Source organism: Myotis daubentonii, chromosome 17 (assembly GCF_963259705.1).
Source record: "Myotis daubentonii chromosome 17, mMyoDau2.1, whole genome shotgun sequence".
NCBI lineage: Eukaryota > Metazoa > Chordata > Mammalia > Chiroptera > Vespertilionidae > Myotis > Myotis daubentonii.
This window is the reverse complement of record NC_081856.1, coordinates 20,754,116-20,762,044: the sequence shown is the minus strand read 5'-3', so window position 1 is coordinate 20,762,044 and position 7,929 is coordinate 20,754,116. Positions and strand designations below refer to the sequence as shown.

Genomic DNA, 7,929 nt, shown 5'->3' with positions numbered 1-7,929 from the left:
GTTGCTCATTTAAATTTCCAACTTCATGTTATCTTTGGTTTATTTTATAACCTGACTTCAGTGCGACTTGTAAAGGCCTGGGGAATCATATAAAGAAAATATAGTACACCAGTTTGAGACATTGGAATAGCTTATATGTAAAATTGAATTTCAAAACAACATTAAAGAGGGCATATGGTTTATAAAGAAATTCATTTATCTTTATTCATTGTATTTGGCTATAAAATAAAACTGCAGTCATTTGAATGTACGGATTCTTAACATTAGTTGCTAGACATGTTTTGGAGACAGACACACACACACACATCTTCAAAGTGCTAGGAAAGAAAATACAGTGGTCAGGACCATGGTGAGGTCCCCATGGCTCAGGCTGGTGGCTTGAGGCTCTGGTTTGGGCACGGAGTTGGAAGTTTGGGAGAGGGTCATTGTTTAGAGAGGCACATTCATCTGGAATGTCATTCGTGATAAGATCAAACAGAAACCTAGACCCTGGCCTGAGGACAGGCTGGCTGTGGAGCGAGCAGAGATGCAGATAGCCCTGTTCTGCTGCTTGCTCTTCACCTGCAGCGTGGGCTCTGTCCGGCCTAAGATGCTTATTTTGCTGTTCCTTGGCCAACCATGGGTGAGCGAACAGGGCCCAAGAGCTTAGAATTAGGGATCTAGAGGAGATGTTCTGAAGGGGTCTGCCCTTGTCTCCATTTTAGGGAGAGGCCACTGAGAAGGGTCTTTGCCTTGCCTTGAGCGAGCAGAGCATTGAGGGAAGGGCTGTGAGGGAAGGGCTGATGAGACTAGGGGCGATATGTCTTAGGGGGCTGTCCTCGGGCCTCCGTGTTGGCGCCTGGGTGTGGGGGGAGGCAAGGGCAGGGTGCTTGCCCTTTGCTGTGCCCAGGCGCAGCTCTTGGGGGCTGAGCGCCTTCTGCGGCTCTTTGGTTTCAAGGACACAGCGAGCTGCTCAGGACTTTGGGAGCCAACATCTGTCTGACTGGTGACGTCAGCAGCCCGTGTAATCCTCTTGTGCTGAAGGCAGATGCCTTATTTGTTTGGCTGGAGCGAGCCATTAATCCCTAATTCTGGATCAGCAAGCGAGGGGGAAAGACCGGACCGCTCCGACCCACCCCCTCCCCACCCCCACCTCCCACCCAAAGCACCTTATACCACGGCAGCCTCTCCACCTCCTCTTTCCTCCGCGAACGCGCCGAGCAGCGATTGAACGCGCTTTGGTCCTCTGCAGGTTTGAGCAGGGCTAGTAGGTAGGCTATGTCTATATGTAATTCTTTCTCTTATCGATCGTTTCGATTTTCTTGCTCAGACTCGCTGGTCTTGCAGTTTTGTAGGGTCCTAAGCCCAGCCGGGGTGGGGAGTGCAGATCCGGAGTGTGGTCTGCGCGAAGGGGCGAGGCAGGGGAAAGGGGACACAAGGTACGGAAATGGATGGGCTGCACCGGAGGACCATCCACAGACGCGTTTTGAAGGTTCCTGCTCGAGAAATGTGTTTCTCTGGCCGCGGTGGTGCCGCAGCGTCTGGCCCCCACCTGGGGGCTTCCGCAGCCGGGACCTGCGCGCACCGCCGCCGGGCCGCCCCCCGGGGCTGCGCTTCCCGACTCCGCTCGCCACCGCGGGCTCCTAGGCGCCGGGTAAAGCTTGGGTACGAGCTCTCGGCCCGCCAGCTGGGGTCCCTTCCTCCCATCTCTCTCTCTCTCTCTCTCTCTCTCTCTCTCTCTCTCTCTCTCTCTCTCTCCCCTGCTCCCTCCCGCCTCCTGCCCCTTCTCCCCAGCCTCCCACTCCCCTCCCGCCTCCCTCTCTAATTCTTCCCTGTGATTCTGTTTTTCAGGGGCGTGTTCTGGGCTCTCCGAGCGGGACCGGCTCTGGGCGCTCTCTCTTGCCGCAGCCGAGCTCGACGCCGCCAGTGGCCTCGGATCGCCTCTCCTCCGACCCTGGACCCGCAGCGGGCCTTTCCCTCCAGGGCTGACCGCGCTGGAGCCGATGCCACAAAAAGAGCCGCAGAAGCCGCCACTGCCTGCCCGCTGCGCCGAGGGCTCCGCCCGCCCATAGAGGTCAACCCCCCTCACCCCTTCCTCTCTCCAGCTCGCCCTCCCTCCGCCCTCCGCCCGGCCCAGGTTCCTCCAGCCTCTGGACTCCGGCCGGCCGCAGTCTGAGGGGTGCGTGTCCACTGCGCTGCTCGGACCCCGGGCCAGGCCCAGCCTTGCGTCCGCGCTCCCGGGCAGTGGGGCAGGAAGCCTTAGGAGGAACGGCCTTTTCTCTCCGCAGCAAAGCCGCAGCCAGACCAGATGGGCCGCCCAGCTCTCTGGGGACTAGGCAGGTGCGGCTGAGTTAATTTTTCCGAATTATAAAGAAAGATGACCCAGCCTGTCCTTGGACTCTCCTAGCTTCCCCACAGCTCCCGACCCAACCCGCGGTGACATTCTCAGAGGACACAGAGCCAAGGTGTATCTGCGCATCCCCCTTGCATGCGCACACGTATGATTCTCTTCTCCTGCGGGTGCTGGGTCTCATCCCCGCAGCAGGAAAGGGTTGGCAAGGCTTTCCTGGCCCGGTCCTTAGAACCTGCCATTCCTTATGTGCAAGTGACTTAGAAGAGCTGCCGAGCAAACCCACCCACCCCGTTAACTGCTCTCCGTGAAATAACACGGTTGCGACATTAGATCTGTGCCCGCCCAAGGGGTAATTAACTGCGATCCATGCCTTCTCTGGAGACTGGATTTATGGGCGCATGTAGGTTTGTGGGTGCGCGGTCAATGGCGTGTAGATAGACGCAGAGGCAGGCGCAGGCATCTCATTAGCAGCGGCCCTGGCAGCTGTGGCAGGAGGCGAGCGAGCGGAGACAGGAGCTGGGCTTCTGAGCGCAGACCCTGGCGGAGTCCTGGGGACTCCGCGCTCCCGGGAGGGGGAAGGGCAGGAGGAGATGTGTGGAGTTCGCAGGGGGTCAGTCACTTTCGGATCAAGACCAGACTCTGCCCTCCGTGTTCACAGCGGACCTTGATTTAATGTCATACAATTAAGGCACGCGGTGAATGCCAAGAGCGGAGCCTACGGCTGCACTTGAAGGACACCCAAGCGACTCTGGATATGAAAGGGGAAAAGGCAACAGCTGTGGGATTTGAAAGGTGGTAGAAGGAACCCATCCTTTGAGGATAGAGACCCTGAAACTGATTCAGAACCACCCAGTGTTCCGCCAGCCAAAGGGGCCCTAGTTCTCAGTCAGAGCTGGAAACACGCAAATCCCTGAGGGGGGTTAGGAGCACGCCAGTGACAGCTGTCAGGAGAGCAGGAGTTCCAGTTTGTGCAAATATTCTAGAGCGTGGAAGCGTGTAGAAAGCAGTGATTCTTCCAAGAGGTGGTAGTGTGATTGTGTGCAATCTGGGCCAAGCTGCGGTCACAGAACCGACGGGAGAGAGGAAAATAACCTTAAATGGCGTCCTCACCACCTTGCGCAAGAAACCTCAACCGGCTCAGCTCCTTGGGGATGCTCAGAACCACCCCCACCCACCCCACCACCACCACCACCACCACCACCAGCACTTTCTCTTTCTCTTCCCAGTCTCCAGTCGGCCTAGCCTAGCTTTTACAAGCCCAGATAATTCCCTTGTTTCGTCGTAGTCCCAATGGCCAAATCAGTCAAAGGAGTAGGACAAGAAACTTTAGGAGGACTTTGTAAATGATGTGAAAGTCAAGGAGGTGGACTCTGCTAAGGTTTGCACCAGGGCCTTAGAGCCAGAGACAAACCCAGGCTGAGAAAGCCAGCCTTGATAGATAGCTGCCTTTGTTCTGCCTTGGCCTGCAGGGGCCGCGAACAAAGGAGAGGAGCTGAGGAGGATCCAAGAGGTGGCCGCGCCCTCCGTGCCTGCCGCTGTCCGCGGTGCTGACCAGGGCCTTCTTCCCTGCGATTTCACCCAAATGCAATAGGACCCTCCTGCCCTGCCCCGAAGTATATAACAGGACATTAGGCAATTTGCGAAAGAAACATTAAAAGCAGCGAAGCGTCGTACACAGCAAAACCTAATTATTTCCCGAAACAGTTCACTCTAGCTGTTGCCACACTTCAGGTAGTCATATGCATATACAGTTCGTGTATGTGCCCTGGGAAACAACTTCTATCTATTTAGGCTGACACCTGAATCTAAGCAATGAGCTGGACTTGTAAGGAGAATGAGGAGAATTAAGTCTCTCTTTTTATTTTATTTTTCCTCTTAAGACATGTACCTTAAAACATACGGTCCTCAGCTATGCAAAATGCAGGTGTTTTCACCAGAGGGACTCAAGTGTGGACTTTAAGAAGTACCAGGACGGGATGGGATGGGAACTGACTAGGTGACCCCCAAAAGGAGCCCACCGCCTAGCCTGAAGCCTGGGGCCAAGTTCACCCCAGGGCAGCCTTCCCTGGCAGGTCCAAAGCGCAGAGCCTGCTTCAGGCTTCCAGGCTGGCGGGAGGCACTGCAGGGCCAGGAGGCCCGGAACCCCGCACTGCGGAAAAACCGGCCACAGCAACATCCTCATATTTCCGGCAGGTGGAATACGGCAGGGCGGATTTCTAAATCCCAGTCAATGAAGATTCGCTTGAGGAGTCTAGGGACGTGTGGGTCAGTATCAGTGTATTCAATACATATTTAAATGTCTCAGCATATTTCACTGTCTTAACCTAAATATTGATAGCGTTTCTAGAAATAAATATTCTCACTAAATAATGAATCGAAGGGGAGAGGGAGACAGAGATGGAGCAAGAACCAAGCGACCAATTTGTAGCCAGCCTGGGCTCTCAAAATAAATTGCTACGCGTTTACTCACGTTCATTTATAAATTCAAAAACGTAAATGATGTTAAAATTAGGAGCAGATAAAACAATTTAGGCAATAGAGGCAGCGACACAGATTTTGATCCAGACATAGAAATGGGCTATAAATGGGTCATACATTTCATCCGATTCATTCTTTTATACCTGAATGATTGAGATACATGAAATGATTCATAAAATAAATGACCAAGCACAATATCCCCAGCCAGATATATACTTGCCCCACCCACTCAGGGTAGATTTTATTTGTCTTCTGATTTTAGAAGTCCACGAGTCTGGTTTTTCATAGCTATTGATGACTTAGGTTTATATTTTATGTTATACAATTTGGGAGTAGGTAAAACATATGGGGAAAGGGGGACTACTTGAATAATAAAAGGAAAGGGTTGGGGGAATATTCTTCTTCATGTGCCCATTAAGAGCAGTCATATTGAAATGGGTTTAAAACATTACATGTTAACATGAAAGCCTGGGTTTCCTTCCAGTATTTATGCGACTGTACTGATTGCCTGTGTTACCATCCCCCCAGGTAGTTCCTGCAGGAACAAGGTCCCATGTTGCGAAATATTCCTGCCTGCGCAGTGCTATAATTCACATTACATAACAGAAACACACCTAATCTCTCTCACCCCAATCCTTCCTGTGCAGGGCAGTCTAAACTCATCCTCCTGAAAGCTTAATCAGTTTAAGAAATTACTTTCTAAGTAGAAATAAAATGCATGCTATGAAAGAGAAGGTAAAATACCACTTAGATAAGGGAACACACAGTTTAGTAATCTGCTTGCTGCGATTAAGTCTGAAGTGGTTATTGATTTGTGATATTTCTAGTTTTTTTAAAAAAGACTATTTCCTGATTCTCTTAAAAATAATCATCTGCTTTAATGTCCATTGCCAATTTCCCCGATATGAAATCCTATGCTCAGCATTTTTTCCAATACATCGATCAAGACTTCGTAATTGGAGAATTTCGGCTCAGTGTGCCGTGGAGGCCCTTTGACAATCACAATTTTCATTTAGTGGTCTGAAATTAAAGCTTCTCAGAATAATATAGGAACAGCTTGACCCTTTCAGATGCTCAAGGACAACCCTCCAGGGAAATCGTAGGTTTTCGTCCTGGGGAGAGGGTGGGAGCGGGATGGAAGGGTCAATGGTGGGAAAGAGGGGGACATCTGTAATACTTTCAACAATAAAGATAAAAAAAAATTTTAAAAAGATGCTAGCGCAATGCACCAGGAGGTACCTAGAGTCAACAATGCTAGAGCGCCCTCTGCTGCCCCTAAGAGGCAGGACATGAATTACAAAAGCCAGATGGCTCTGGGTCGCAATAAATGGTGAAAACATTAAGCTCTTAGAAACATTTAATCTGTGAAATTCAAAAGCTCTAATCATATTGTACATTTGAAGGGGCCACCCGATTTTAATTTTTGAGCACTCCTTGGATAATTTACTTCTATTCTGGAGGATAGTGAAACGGCAATGTTTTGAAATGTTCAATCTGTCAAATTATTTCTGTAGTTACATTTCTGCACTTTTTTTGTTATATATCAAATTGTGAAGACCTCTTTAGCAAAGAACCCGCTCTGAGTAGAAGTGATTAGGTATGGTCGCAGTATAGGCAAACACATAAGGAGTGTTATGTGCTTAAAAATGAGTTTTTTTCAGTATGGAACAATCTCTTCTCAAATGAAATGGAGATTTTTTAAAAGGTTCAAAATCCTTTTTAATTCTTATGTATTATAGGGTGTATAGTAATAGAAACATGTACAGTTGTATTAATTCAATGTTGTAAATTTCAAAATTATAGCCTATTTCTAAACAAACATCATTGCCATGAAGACTGTTGTTGAATATATCAGTGCTAATGTAATAAAATGTTTCTATTAATAATGTGGTTGTTAAATAAATCTTGCAAAAATAAAGTTCTATTTATATTATGGTGCCAGAATGAAATAGCTATCTAATATCACTCATTTTAAGCATAGTTTTAAAATGTAAACTCTTTGAAAAAAAAAATAGTAAGCCGTAAGGTTGCTGAGAATATTAAACTAACATTTAAAAATTATCTGATTTTCTATAATAGAAAAAAGTCTTGATTAAATATTAAACTAAGTTAAATATTAAGCTACATATGTAAAATTCCATATAAATGTAGGTATATTTATCTTCTGAAAACTACTTCTCCAAAGAATGCACTTGTGGATTTATGGCTTAAATGAAATTTTAAAAAATTGTTAGAACATTTGTATTTTCATTCTAAGCATTCCTTTAAAAAGTTAAAATATTTTCTTTTTGCTTAATTTCAATTTCCTAAATAAATTCATATTTTACCCAGGAGAGAATGAACACAGTGACAGATTTTACCATATTCCTAATAGTTATTATAATAAGTTTAAAACCAATTTCTAAGTAAATAAGATGCAAAATATGTACTGAAACATGTTTTTCTATTTAAAAAACCATTTGTTCAATTAAAAAAAAAAAAAACTAAGGAGAACTGACTAAAAGAGCTTCTCAGATACCCGAGAGATGCTGCCCAGGGTGAAAAGCATGCACCAGTATTTGCTTTTGAATTTGCATGGGAGGGTTTTTAACCTCTCTTTTTATCCTTGTACAAGGGGTGACATATTATAACTGAAACACTCCTAACTTCTTCTGGCTGTTGAGAATCCATGGAAACAGTCACTTCTATGGGAGTAACATATAAACAATATATTTATGAGAAGCAATCTATAATAATAAAAGGGTAATATGCTAATTAGACCGGACATCTTCCAGATGTCCTTCCTGACAAAGCTGGGGCCCGAAGGAAGCCAGCCGGATCCCAGGTGCCTGCAGGTGGCTGGAGGAGGGAAGCCTGGGTCCCGGGTGCTGGAGGGAAGCTGATGCAGACAGCCAGGGGAAGGAAGGCCTACTCTTGCACAAATTTTCGTGCATCGGGCCTCTAGTAATACAATAAAAGCAACTAATTACTGACACTTCTTTTAAGAATTAACCACACAATTATTGTGTCCTCGTTTATGCTGGCTCTTAGATAAAATTAATATAGAATTTAATACTTGCAGACCACAAAAATTAAAGCTCTTTAGACTGACGAGGTTTTAACAAATTCAGTATTTTTTT

The 7,929-nt window shown here is 47.1% G+C and overlaps 1 long non-coding RNA gene across 1 annotated transcript; it reads left to right on the top strand.

The window, feature by feature from the left end:
• Positions 1–1,122: 1,122 nt before the first annotated feature.
• Positions 1,123–7,092, top strand: LOC132220125 (uncharacterized). Its single transcript, XR_009449691.1, has 3 exons — positions 1,123–1,250; positions 1,831–2,053; positions 3,802–7,092. It is a non-coding gene; the product is annotated as an uncharacterized LOC132220125 (long non-coding RNA).
• Positions 7,093–7,929: the final 837 nt, after the last annotated feature.